At 45.0% G+C, this 13,034-nt stretch overlaps 1 protein-coding gene across 1 annotated transcript in view; it reads right to left on the reverse strand.

Annotated features, from left to right (window-relative positions):
* The window catches only part of gng12a (guanine nucleotide binding protein (G protein), gamma 12a), a 52,031-nt gene extending 41,594 nt beyond the window's left edge, over positions 1-10,437 (reverse strand). Inside the window, exon 1 of the mRNA XM_036554180.1 lies at positions 10,143-10,437. The gene's annotated coding sequence lies outside the window, so the exon portion shown is untranslated. The remainder of the gene's footprint in view (positions 1-10,142) is intronic.
* Between the last annotated feature and the right edge of the window lie 2,597 nt (positions 10,438-13,034).

A 13,034-nucleotide genomic window follows, 5' to 3' on the forward strand; every position in this document is an offset into this window, starting at 1 on the left:
ACTCACACACGCACAAGAGCAGACACTCACATCTGGCAGCTACTAAAAATTGGAACGCGCTTGTTTTAGATGCGACCCCCATGCGTGGCAGAATCAGACATGATAAATGGCCAATACCATGAGCTGTGAGGTCCTCCCTTCACAGCAAATAGACCTGCATTTCTGTGTCTCTGTGTGTCTCTGTGGAGGGTCAGTCAGCCCAACGGCTGTTAAAGATAAGAAGCAGGCTCCATTTACGTGCTGCATTAACACCTCGTCACAGGAGCGAAACTCCACACAGGCCCGTGAGGGAACGCTGACCACGACAGCAACTGACGCCCTACAGCCTGACTGCGGTATTACGCTCTTTAAGAGAGCGCCTCCTCCCAGGAAGTTCAACTGGGAAGTCCCTCGCGTGGAAGTGAAACAGTCCTCTGGCCCACCTGTTGACCCACTTGGCCCACTTGCATTTAAGCATCGAAAAAGATACAGACATACAATACAGAACCCATTATGGTTAACAGGATATGAGAAACGGGGAGTGCTCAGAGCTGACCGTGTGCTACTCAAAGCTCTCCTGAACCTGGCCACTGATCCTCAGGCTTCTGCGGGGCTCTCAGGTTTGCATCTGTCAGAGCAGAGGGATAACTTCTTCCGCCTTTGGAAAGACGTGACACTGCAACCTGAACCGGGTAACATTCAGAGTGGATAAACTGACCGTGCAAACTGGCGGGACCAGTCCGACACGCCACCTGTTACCTGCGTCCCCACGCGGCCCTCCTGTGCGCCCTGGCCCCGGGGGGAAGGCGGAGCCGCGGGGCCTGCAGCCCGCAGTGATTAACAGCCAGAGGGAAACCTGTCGCTGCACTGAAAGCCAATCGTCCGTTATCCTCTCTCCCCCAGGGCCGCGGCCCCTATTGTCATTCATACGCACATAACAACACGCTCTCAGGACCCGCAAGCTCAGGAGTGGCCAGCAGGCTCCCGGGGGAGGAGGAGGAGGGCGGGGGACACCCAGGAGGCCAGCTCCGGGACTCTCGGGAGGGGGCAGGCGGTATGCCTGCCTCTTGGCTCAGTGAACTGCAATAAGGAGTTGGCGCCGTGGTGACAGAATGTGGGGAGTGTGTGGTGCGGCCTGGCGGTGACCTGATGGGACCTCTGAGCCCCCAGAATATATCTGTTACAGACCTCCTACTGTTGTGATTCTACTGTTGTGTTCAAGTCCACAGAATGCATCCATCTATGCATGTCATCTCCACAAATGAACATTAGGACAGGTTGTTACACAGAACTATATACTTTTCTGTGACAAATATACTTGTAAAAGACCAGACTTTAAAACAACACTGCACGTCATTCTCACTTGTATGAGAGCATGGAAATTTTGCAGAAAAAAAAAATCCTCAGTGTGGCATGTGCATGACTGCACTGCTTTGAAGCCATCCCTTTACATCCCAGGCAAACTGAGTCCTCCCCCAGCCTCCTTAACAGCCAATCAGCGCTAACGACTTCGGAGACACAGAGCAACTTAATCACCACAGCTCACCTTAATGAGGGAGAGACCGGGGCGAGCCCGGTGGGCCGGGGAGGAATGCCGTTAGGAGCCCCCCCCGGTCACCCACAGACAATTAACTCTGTCACGGACCATCCTGTCAGGTCGCCGCCAAGATGTGGGAGGCGGAAACCGAGGAGAGGATAGAAGAGAAGCGGAATACTGTGTCGCCTGTGAAAGGATAATTCAGCAAAGTATCGGCCTGCTGCAGGACAGTGGCGGCAAGCAGCATAACGCTGTGCAATATGGCGCGTGGTACAGCGCTCTGTAACAACGTGCGCTGCTTACAATGTGACCCACTGGCAGCCGCCAGAGGAAAGGCATCCCCCACCCCGAGGGAGACCAGCTGCTACACCTGGGGATGGTTTGTAGGGTGGGGACGGTTTGTAGGGTGGGGGTGGGGGGGCTGCCGTTGAGAGTGCATTGTGGTTTTACATTACAGTACGTTACATTATTGGCATGGATGAGTGACTTACATTGGTTACAGGTTTTTTTACAATGTTATCCATTTATACAGCTGGGTGTTTTTACTGAGGCAATTGTGGGTTAAGTACCTTTCCTAAGGGTACAGCAGCAGTGCCCCAGTGGGGAACTGAACCGGCAACCTTTCGGTTACAAATCCTGCCCCTTAACCACTATGCTACACTGCCACTGGTTTGCTTCTCAGCAGGTGCCAGGAGCTACTGTCTCCCTGCGTATGGTGGGATCCTGTGCGGTTCCCTTCTGCGGTGGTGAGAGGAACGGACCACGCGTGCTCCTCTGCATAGAGCCGGCCGCTTTGGGCCCTGGCTTATTGAATTAGAGCCCCCTGTCTCCTCCCCCGCTGTGGTATCTGCCACGGCCATTATCCTGAACAATGGGGAGACACAGAAGGCCAGCATCTTGTTAGGAAGTTGATGGCTTCTGGTCTTGAACAGAACCATATGCTCCTTTGCATTCCTTCCTCACCTAGCTGACAGCACCACAGCCAGGGACCTGAGGTCAGGTGTGTTTTTAATGCCCCTAACCCCCCCCCCCCCCCCCATTTTCACAACAGCCCAACCCTTCTGTGTGCAACTCTGCTGTCAGTCATGAAGCCTCGTCCCTTACGCTGGCAGCTTTGGGCGAGTTTTTCCTGCTAACTGCATGCGAAGGAGCTGGAGGCCAGGGTACCCACCCACTGTGACTGCTTTAATTTGGATTTCGATATAAAAATGATCCACTCTGATGATAATGATATGATAGACACAGCTCAGTGGCAAAACAGTTTAATCCCAAAATGGTGGGAAATACTTTGAATTTAGTCCCAAAAATACATAGAATTGTTTTTTAAAAAAATCAGTTACAAAAGCAAAATTACAGCTTACAAAATACCAAGAATACAATACCTTCCTTTTTTACCACTGTTAGTGAAATTGCCTTTATTGAGTTTTTATATTTAGCGGTAACACTGTGCTGCAGCTCACAAAGACTGCTGATACACAGACGAGATTCGATATTTTTTTTACTGGCCTCCTCACCTGCACCTCCAGTCTGTCTGATCAGATCTGCCATTACATCTGATTACAGTTTCCGCACACATCTCCTCCACAGCGAGTATGACAGCAAAAAACGCCGCCTCTCTCAAACAGGACACAAGGCAATTTCTTTGAAAACAGCCTGAATCGATCTGACTTGGAATTGAAAGGACTGGTGGTGAAATCATGGACATGATAGTTAATTCACTGAAAATGGATTTTGTGGGAGAACTACATGGTTAGGTTTGAATGTAGTCAAAACTGGCTAATGGCATGCTCCTAAGAAATAAGGAGAGGCGGACAATTGGCAATGCGCCTTTAAAAAATCCAAAGTAAAACAAACTTTAAGTGTTGCAAGACTTACATTTCCTACTCCTGGTTGCAGACTTCCGACATATCTCTACAGACAGAGCAATAAGGAAAAGTTTCATTTTTCTTCAATGAATTTTGGTAGCGAAAAAGGAGGACATTACTTTCTGGGCAAAACTGTCCTCATGAATGTGGAACTGTTGAATTACACACATGTTGCAGTGGTTGTTTTGCCTGATGCAGTTCCAGGAAGGGAGAATGATCGGGGGAAACGTTATCATCATTAACGTTATCAACTTTTCTTCAGATGGAAACCGGGTCAAACTCGTCACAAGTGAAACTAAACATCTAGGCCTACTGTCATTTTGTTAACTCTTTACCGGACCTCCTGATAGCCCCATGTACTGTGACGCTTCAGAGCCTGTTTCTTCTCCATTTAGAAAAACACAGGTTGTAAATGGAAGATGACACTGATGTCTTATAATTAATGATGGTCATGTTTGAAGATGTAGGCGCTGGTCCGCTGCTGTTTCCGCCCTGATGCGTCTCAGCCTGTCCCTGTATTACACCATAATCCTCCATAATACAGGAGGTAAGGCCTGTGCAGCCACACCTACAGGCAGCTGGCCTGGGATGAAAAGCCAGGATTCAATTTACCTGCAATAGGCTTTGTCCTGTACTTGAATTTAAGCAAGTACATCCCAACACTGCTTCTTCAACTGCTTTAAGAAAACTTTTCTTATTCAGCAACTATTCCATCACAATATATAACTACATATGCATGTGTACATACACACACACACACACACATTGCATGTACGCGTATGTATAACAATATACACAATATGTGCTTCCAAATTCTAACTCAAAGCTGCAGACGAAGCAAACCGCATCTAGGCTGAATCTTCATGTATACATATATCTAAATGAGCCATGCAGTCATGTTTCACTGTCAGTTTCAGTAGGTGAAATCCTCGTTCAGCAACTAGGGACAAGATTTCCTGTGATATGGGCTTGCCACCAGTATGACACAGTCCACTCATTTTAACCAAGCCTGTCGCTGCGGTCACAGACACGTTAAGTTCTAGGAACTGGAATCTCCAGTCATTATCTGCGGAATCGATCAAAGTGGTAAAAGAGAAACTTCATCCACTTTGGCAATGAGCCGTGAGAGGGAGCAGGCTCTCTGGCATGGTTAAAGCCTGCTGGTGATACCCAGGAACCCGCACACTGCTAATGACCGACACTGATGACACGCTGATAGCACGTTAACTTTGAAGACCATGTTTTCGGCAATCCATTCTGAGTATCATGCACTTAGAGGCATATTGTGGAATCAAGCACGTTTAAAGAACAGCATGTAATTCTGGGGCAAATGATTCGTCAATAGCTCTCAAAAATGTGCGTGGTCTCCTTCAAGGGTATATGTGGAAAAAGGACATGTTCACGTAGGAACTGTGTGCTTGGGAATGAGCTGGTGCTTGCTTCTGGGGCCGTGACGCATTTAATCGCTAACCCTCAGAGGGCAACACTGCCATGCAACGATTTCAACTGCAATCCCACACTGTACTCTGCAGCGGCCCACTGCAAAACAGCTCTCTAACTCCAAACCCTAACCCTAACACTAACCCATCCAGCCTCTCTGACCACTCAGGTAGCCTATAAAACAGAAGCAAGCTCTGAGTCTAGGTGGTCAATGTAGTAACTATCCCAAATACCAGTCTCCCAAGAGCTGTGACTCATGGGAGCATCACCCTAACAGGCCACCAGCCAATCACAGGGCACGTAACCTGACACCACCTCTTTTACTGCTGACTGCCAAACAGAGAAGAGATGGTTTAGCGAAAGTGTTTGGGTATAACTGGTCAATGGACTAAACCGGCATTCTCTTCCTGCTCAAAACAGACACAGGGGCGACAGTGTAGCATACAGGTAAGGAACAGGGCTTGTAACCAAAAGGTTGCTGGTTTAATTCCCCACAGGGGCACTGTTGCTGTACCCTTGGGCAAGGGACTTAACCCAGAATTGCCTCTGTAAATAACCAGCTATGTAAACGGATGAAAACTGTAACCTATATCATAATCGTTCTGGATAAGAGCATCTGCTAAATGACAATAATGTAACATAATGTAAATGTGTAAAGACACCAGAGATACAAGTGCACCTGTGAACTGCTTTAACATAAACTGAAGCTGGCCCATTGATCACTTCCAAGTACAGGCCAACACTACAGGCCCAGTGAGCAGGAACACAGTGACAAGCCTTCGGAGAGACTGCCGACCTCCGACACGCCAGTCATGCGGTTCATCTAGTTCTGCCACATTACACCCATTTTTCACACTTTGGCTCAAAAGGGACTCCTACCTACCCCGCCAAAGCACAGACCTTCTCAGGGAAACCATGTTTAAAAAAATGAAACCAGACATTTAGCGTATTTTGTATAGAAATACACTAGTCTGGTATTTAAGCCTATAAGTTAATTAAAAGAATCTGAGAGGTCACATTCATGAAACACTTTAGTCTAGAAAGGACAGGTGGCATTAAATGACCGGTGTTTGGAGATAAGCATATACAGGCTGCAAACACAGCATCACCTTTCACTGATGCATGAACAAAGTGCACAAAGCAGTATTTATGCATCTTAATCTTTCAGACTCAACCTCACACACAGAAGTATTTTTTCCCCAGAAACCCTTGTCCAGTCCTCTCGCAAGGCCTGCATACTGCCTGGACACTGTTGAAATCTTCTGCTGCTGGCCACGGGTGCTGCATTACTTTAGATATCATTTGCCTTCAGTTCCTGCCAACTGTTGCTGTAAACAAAAGCCATCGGCAACAGAGGCCAACCGTTTTAAGCACTAAATTGTAGTAACACCAACAGACATAATCCAGCGATCACAACGCAGAAAAGCTCCACATATCTTCCATTCCGGCAGCTAGAAAAGTACCTTCATCAATCCTCAAATACTTCTTACAGTCTACAGGTAATTCTGTGGGTTGAGAAAGGACACACTTCAGGCAGAAGTCATCCATTTTCCAGATGTTTTATTAGTATTTGGATAGTCTCGCTCATACTGGAGCTGAACATCCTCATCAACTTCAAGACTTGAATGCCACATAAAGAGAAAGATAAAGAGCGTCATTCATTGACCTAGTAAGTGAAATTCAGTTTTTTTTCTTTCAACTACTCCAGTAGACTTACAATTCGCCTTACGCTAGGATGAAAATGGCAGTTCTGCTACAGAACAATTAAATTAAGAAGGCAACTGACAAAGCAACAGTTAATTCTGCAAAAAGCAGTATTGCCTCTGTGCTCAGTCTGTGACAGATTACTCATGGCATTCGTTTATGGGCTGTCATTAATATTTCACGTCCCTTTCACATTATGAGCAAGACAACCCTGAAAAAGCAACAAACCTCAAATCTGGCACCAGAAAAACGGATGGCTGTCGAGTTTCACCGAAACGGCCACCGATGAATGAAACGGACAGCTATGGAGATACGCTGAAACTGCAACCGATTAAAGGCGCGCAGAGCCAAGTTTTGTTTTTCTTTTTTTTTTTCCATTGCCGCCAGAAAACAAAAACAAAAAAAAAAAAAGAGGGCAGAAGGGAAGGCGAGCCGGCATCTACATTCAGGGCTCATCGGTGCGTTTCTCTCGCACAGTGTGACTCTCTGTGGGAGAACGCTGCAGGGGGAGACACTGCCGTCCTTTCATTTGGGACACTGTGTGAGGCCACAGATGCCCCGGCCAACACGGCGCCATTGTGGACCCCCAGTTTCCTTATTCCTCCCACTCCCAATGGGAAACTGAGTGGGCCGAAGCCAGCAGCGGTAACTCCAGGCAAGACGGACATGGACAGTATAATGGCTGCGACATCCTGCCACAGCTTTGGTTTGTTAGTGTAGTAGACACCCTAAAATATCCGGTATTAATGGGTGATATGCCCTGTGTATGAAAACATTGTATTTTCCAAATGCTTTCAACAAGAGCTAATTTTCTGTCTGGCAGTTCTTAAACAAGAGCCATGCACAAAGCAGGACTCAGATCCAACTTCTGGTCCAGTGTATTAACCACTACTACACATTGCTGAATAAAATCTCTTAAAAATAAACTTAAATTCCTCTCCTGGCTCACAGCTGAGCGGAAGCACTGTAATCAGTGAAACCCAACCCAAAACCCAACCCTGTTAGAATTGGATTCCTTAACTTTCTATCCAGGCACAGATGGAGGTGCCGGTTTAAGCAGTTGCTCTGTGGATGTGCTCCTCTGGGATCAGCAGGTAAACAGCTGACCGTAGGACACACTGTGCAGCTGAATGCTGTTCTTGTGTGGTGTGCAGTGTCATGTGGTCAGGGACACATCATTCATTTGAGTGTTGCTGTAGCTAATAACTGAACATTAAGCCCTTGACATCTTCAAAGAGGCAAATTCAAACCCATTTCAAATATACATCTGTTTAGCTAGTACTACTTTATTGCTAATTTTGTGTTTTGGCTAACACCATTTTCAGAAGAATTCCAGGTTTGCAGTAGTATCAAAAGAGTACCACCTGAACCGAACACAAACTGACGAAAACAAGTAGCAACACAATCAGTTTGTCTCCTTCAGTTTCCAAGCTTTGGCAGTGGTGGGTTACTTTCCACAAGGATATCTGCAAAAACTCTGAAATTAGCTAGCAGCACCCTGTCACTCAGTACACAATCTGCTATGTGGGGACAGACTGATGGTACGGCCACCTCTACAGCTACCACAATGAATCCAGGGTCAGGTATACATGCAGAAATTCAAGAAGAATGATTCAAGCCACTATTTTGAACACCTCTGAGATGACACGATAAAGTTCACCTAAACCTGAACGTGTCCTGTGAGAATATAACATTACATTACACAACTGCACTTCCTTTAGGACGAGGCGCTCCCTAAACACAAAAAGACTGAGGGCTGAGGACAGAGGGCAGTTCCAGCCGAAGGTGTTCTCATAACGTAATCAAATACGAGGGGCTGGTGATGACTCTGACGTGCATCCTCTGAATATGTTCCCTGCTAATGCGGAGAAAACAAAGGTCTATGTTGTTTGTGCACACGCTTGGGGGGTGGGGGGCAGCATACAGGAATTTGTCACATGAAAAGCATAGATTCTGCCCCAACACTTTTACCCCCAGTCTGATCACTTTACAGTGCAACTCAAAGTACAGTGTCTGCTTCTTCCAGCACTTTGCAGAGCGGCAAATAGATTCAGTCTGCCCTGATGGGAGACTGCATTGCCTTACTAACAAAACGCAAGCTTACTTCACCGTGCCATTGCAATGAAATCCCCAAATGCTATTGATGTTATGATTGCAAGACATTTGTCCAAAGAAAAAAAAAAGATGCATTTTTCTGCCTGGCCTGCTGAATGTTATCTAAGATCCAGAGGACTTCATCGTCAATGAAGTTATTCTCGAGTGAATCAACTTCCCTCTTTGTGTTGGTCACACTGAAATGAGCTCTGTGATAAAGACCAGGGCTAAAACACGGCCGGACTGACGGTGCACTGAGGAGCAGAATGACGTCTGAGCTCCGGGTCTCACACCAAAGCCCAGGAACTTCCCAGCAAGAGAAATTCACGGACTTTCACCGTCGTTAACCACGCTATTTACACACTTTGCAATAGCGCTTCTACGTCATTACAAACACTAACACACTGCCGCTGTCTGTCATGAGTCAAGTTCCCAAAGGAAGGAAACTCAGAAATGCCCTAACCTATTTATTGCATACAGGATTTTCCTTCTCAGACTTACTTTCACAACTTTTGACATCGATAACGGTTATACAGATACACGACAGCGTGAAAACGCAGTACCTTGGCTGTGGTCATAAATAACAAACAGAGAAAGGTTGTTAGATATACAGCAGTAAAATTGATTAACCTTACAACTGATCCCAAGGACAATCAAATCTGCCACCGCAAGGTGACTCCGTGATTTTTGCAAACTCAACACGATGCGGCTGAGACCTCCTCCTGCCATCCAATAATACCGTATCGTACCGTATGCAAATCATCTACAGTAGGTTTACACAAACGTCAGCCAGTTAATATGTGCCTTATACTCAAACTCAATTTTTTTCAAACTTTATCCTAATAATCAAATTCTTTGAGAGGAGTGTTGGTCCACCGTGTTCATTTTAATAAACTGGAACAGCATTAGAAAATTCTTCAAAAGGGTACTAATGCGTTTACTGTGTTGCTGGATTAATGCACACACTGAAACTAAAACTGAAACCAGAAAATAACTGAAAAGCAAAGAGAATGATGGAGGAAAGATTGTTTTTCTCACAGACTACCCCTACCCCCGGAGTTGAGAACAATTTAAATATTGTTACTAATTAAGCACGGTAATGTACGGTAAACACAGCGCATCAATATGATTAGTTAAGTGGCTGGAAAATATTAATTGCGTATACTGTTGAACAAAACAAGATTAAAATGCAAGCGATACCGTATTCGCTTTTAAAGCCCATCGCAAATTGAACTCCCAAAGGAAATAAATAAAATGGCATAAATTTACGCAATTAAAGCGCGATACACAGATCGTAAATGGTTGGTATGGAAACAACTGTAAAGTTGCTACCTGATCGCTATTATGACTTGCTAGGTATCGATACATGTTACACAGTAGCAACAGTTAATATTTCGAAGATTTAATACAGAAGTGAAAAAATATAATGACAAACAAATGTAGAATGTGATGAAATGCCATTGGGAAAAAAAAGCATGAAAGGACTTGTCACCACTTAATAGTCTACTGTACTGCAGACTTACCTGATAAGAGCTTCAACGTAAGTCGCAGATTGACTTTCCGTAAAACCGAAGAGAAGGGGAGGGGACCTTTACGATCTTTGAACAAAGCTGTACTTCGACACCTCAGTGACAATTCTACGCTACCTATATTCTTCAGAACTGTAAACGTGATCGCTCTCTCTTTTAAAAGGTTCGTCTTTCTTCTTTTCTCCCCTCAGCTGCGTTACATTCTCTCGTTGATTTCATCCAACTCTCAACTAGTCTCGCTTCTCCGGGTGGCCAGGAGAGACGACCTTTCACTCCGCTCCGCCTAAGACACGGAATGGTGGGAACGATGGAGGACTTTTAGTGAGGGTTTTTTTTTCACTCGTTCATCTTTTCTTCTCCACATCCTGGGCGCCCTCTGTCTGCGAATACGTGTGAATTCTGACAACATTTTCCCCCCTGCCATCCCTTATTATGAGCACCTGTCGATTGGATATGAGAAAAAAAATGTCAACTTTTACTCGTCAAAATCAAGCTCCGTGGTGGTTATCATATAGGCGCACCAAAACATCATGCACATTGATCAAAATATCTTTGTGAGGCTCGGTTCAGTCTCAGTTTAAGATCGTTACTAGTTGGTATTCCATTCCAGACTCGAACTATTATTGGGTTTTGGAAGAGCAAAAATGAATGTTTTATATATACAAATTACATATTTATCTACACAGCATATTAAGTAAACTAGATGTTAGCTGTGACAGAGACTTGACAGCAATCTGAAGAAGAAGAAAAGAGGAGACCTCATAGGATTAATATATGGGGTTAAAGAACTTTGAACGGGCTCGGAAGAAAATGGCTGTGCACACCGGATTCAGAACTGACACTGTCAGGCAGATGAGTTAATTTATCCCAGAAATATCTGACATCAATTTCAATAATTGCTGTCGAAATCAGGACTATATTAACCAAAATCGTGGAGTGACGTGGAGCTGGAAAGTGTTGTTCGATGAATGCATTTGTGTGAATAATGAATGATGATTATTCGTTAACAAAAAGTAACAGTAATAATCGTTCGACACTAGTGGGAATGCGTACAGGAGTGGAACCATGCCGTAGGTCGGTTCCACCTGTTTGGCGTTAATGCTCTAAATATCAGAGCTTTACGACATGCGAGTGAATATCATTCTCTGACAATCTGCTCGGCCATATAAAGAGCCACGTTGAATGCTTAAACACTGTGATATCTTTAAAAATGTTCAACATAAAAAAATCTACTAACTTCAACTGGATCTAAAATCCATCTCGTACAAATGCCTCCTCAAAAGACCGTCCTTGCACCTGGCAGCAGACCCCCTGAATGAATATATTCAGGCAGTCAGTGATTATCCCTTTATGAGGAAATGAAAGGCCGATTGAGCAGCAGAGGCGGGCTTCGGGGGAGAGGCGGTGGCTGCATAACAAGCACGGAGCGACGGCACGGTGATGCTCCGTGCGTCGGCTACACTCGGTGTAATACTCAGGGATTGTCTTTCAGCCTGAATTTGACAGGCACGCATGACAACATATGACCCAAGGAAAGGAGTTTAGATGAATGTTGAGGGTAGCCTATATAAATGTGCCTTGCATGGGTCATTTAATTCAAAGACTGCTAAGACAATCATCTCAACTTCCCTGGAATTGCAATTTCAGATAATTTCCCCTTAAAATATGATCTGTGTACATGTTCATGCACGCCCATTAGCATGTGTTAGTTAGAACAACACCACAGGGAAAGCAGGAAAAGCAAAACATTCCTTACTATTCCAAAAAGGAGACACTTGAGGAGGTGAGGGAGTGAGAGGCTTTCATTGTGAAACACATGTTATCTCACACACATCTTTAATGCTTCTCTCAGGCCCAGGGAATCACGAGAATCAGTGTGCATATGCATGGAGAAGAAAGGAAAAAGCTCACAATGTGAGGTGGACTAAGCACTAGGTCTGTGCCACAGTACTATACATGCTACTGTTACTAACATTAAAATTATCTGGAGTAATGGAGGGCTCTCAGGCTGACAGACTGCTCTCGGCAGTTATTAAATCATTGTCCCTGACCTCGCCCACAACTGCTCTGTGAAACAAGGGCATGAGTACTTTCTTGGAATAGGCCGCATGCATTTATGACAGGCGAGCTTACGCACGCACACACCTGAAATGGAGCGCAGGAAAGCGCTTCGCGCACGAGTGCGCCCTCTGGTGGCCGAAACCTTCGCACACCTTCTGACCTCGTCATATGCTCATTGGATGGTTACCGGCAAAATGTTCATTTACAGTGGCTTCTAGTTAATTAATAAAAAGTATAGCAGCTTATAAGCTACTTGTGTCAGTATGGATACCAACATGATTACGAACATTGACGACAGTGGTTTTAGTATTTTCTACCCCTGAAAAAATATCATTTAGATCTATCTGAAAAGGTCATTATAATTTAACTAATTATTAACTTACAAAAACAAAGTCATTCCTTTCCCTTGACTAAATGTCAACATCATTGAGTATAGTAGTTACCTACTTACTTTGAGTCTCTGCATCTCCCCCCGGGCAGACAGTTCAAGGTCCGGTGGCCTCGTGGTATCAGCGTCTGCTTTTATATATGATTGTGTGTTCAATCCTCTGGTTGGTAATACGTTACCATTCGGTCAACCAAAGGGTGTAAATGATTTAATTCATACAAAATACTTTAAAATGGAAAGCAAGAAATACTGCAGAACTAGAAGCAGGCACACTTAAAATCTAACAAATCTTTGTTCGTTTTTTTAGTGTCTCTGTTAACTAGACTTTGCGGATGATAGTGAAGTAATATCAGCCATCATGACGAAAGCGCTACCGGACAAGCAACGATTTAACGGTTAAATGGTCAGTTCTGAAGCTCCGGACACTGCCTGAAGCA

Source organism: Megalops cyprinoides, chromosome 20, assembly GCF_013368585.1.
Source record: "Megalops cyprinoides isolate fMegCyp1 chromosome 20, fMegCyp1.pri, whole genome shotgun sequence".
Taxonomy (NCBI): Eukaryota; Metazoa; Chordata; class Actinopteri; order Elopiformes; family Megalopidae; genus Megalops; species Megalops cyprinoides.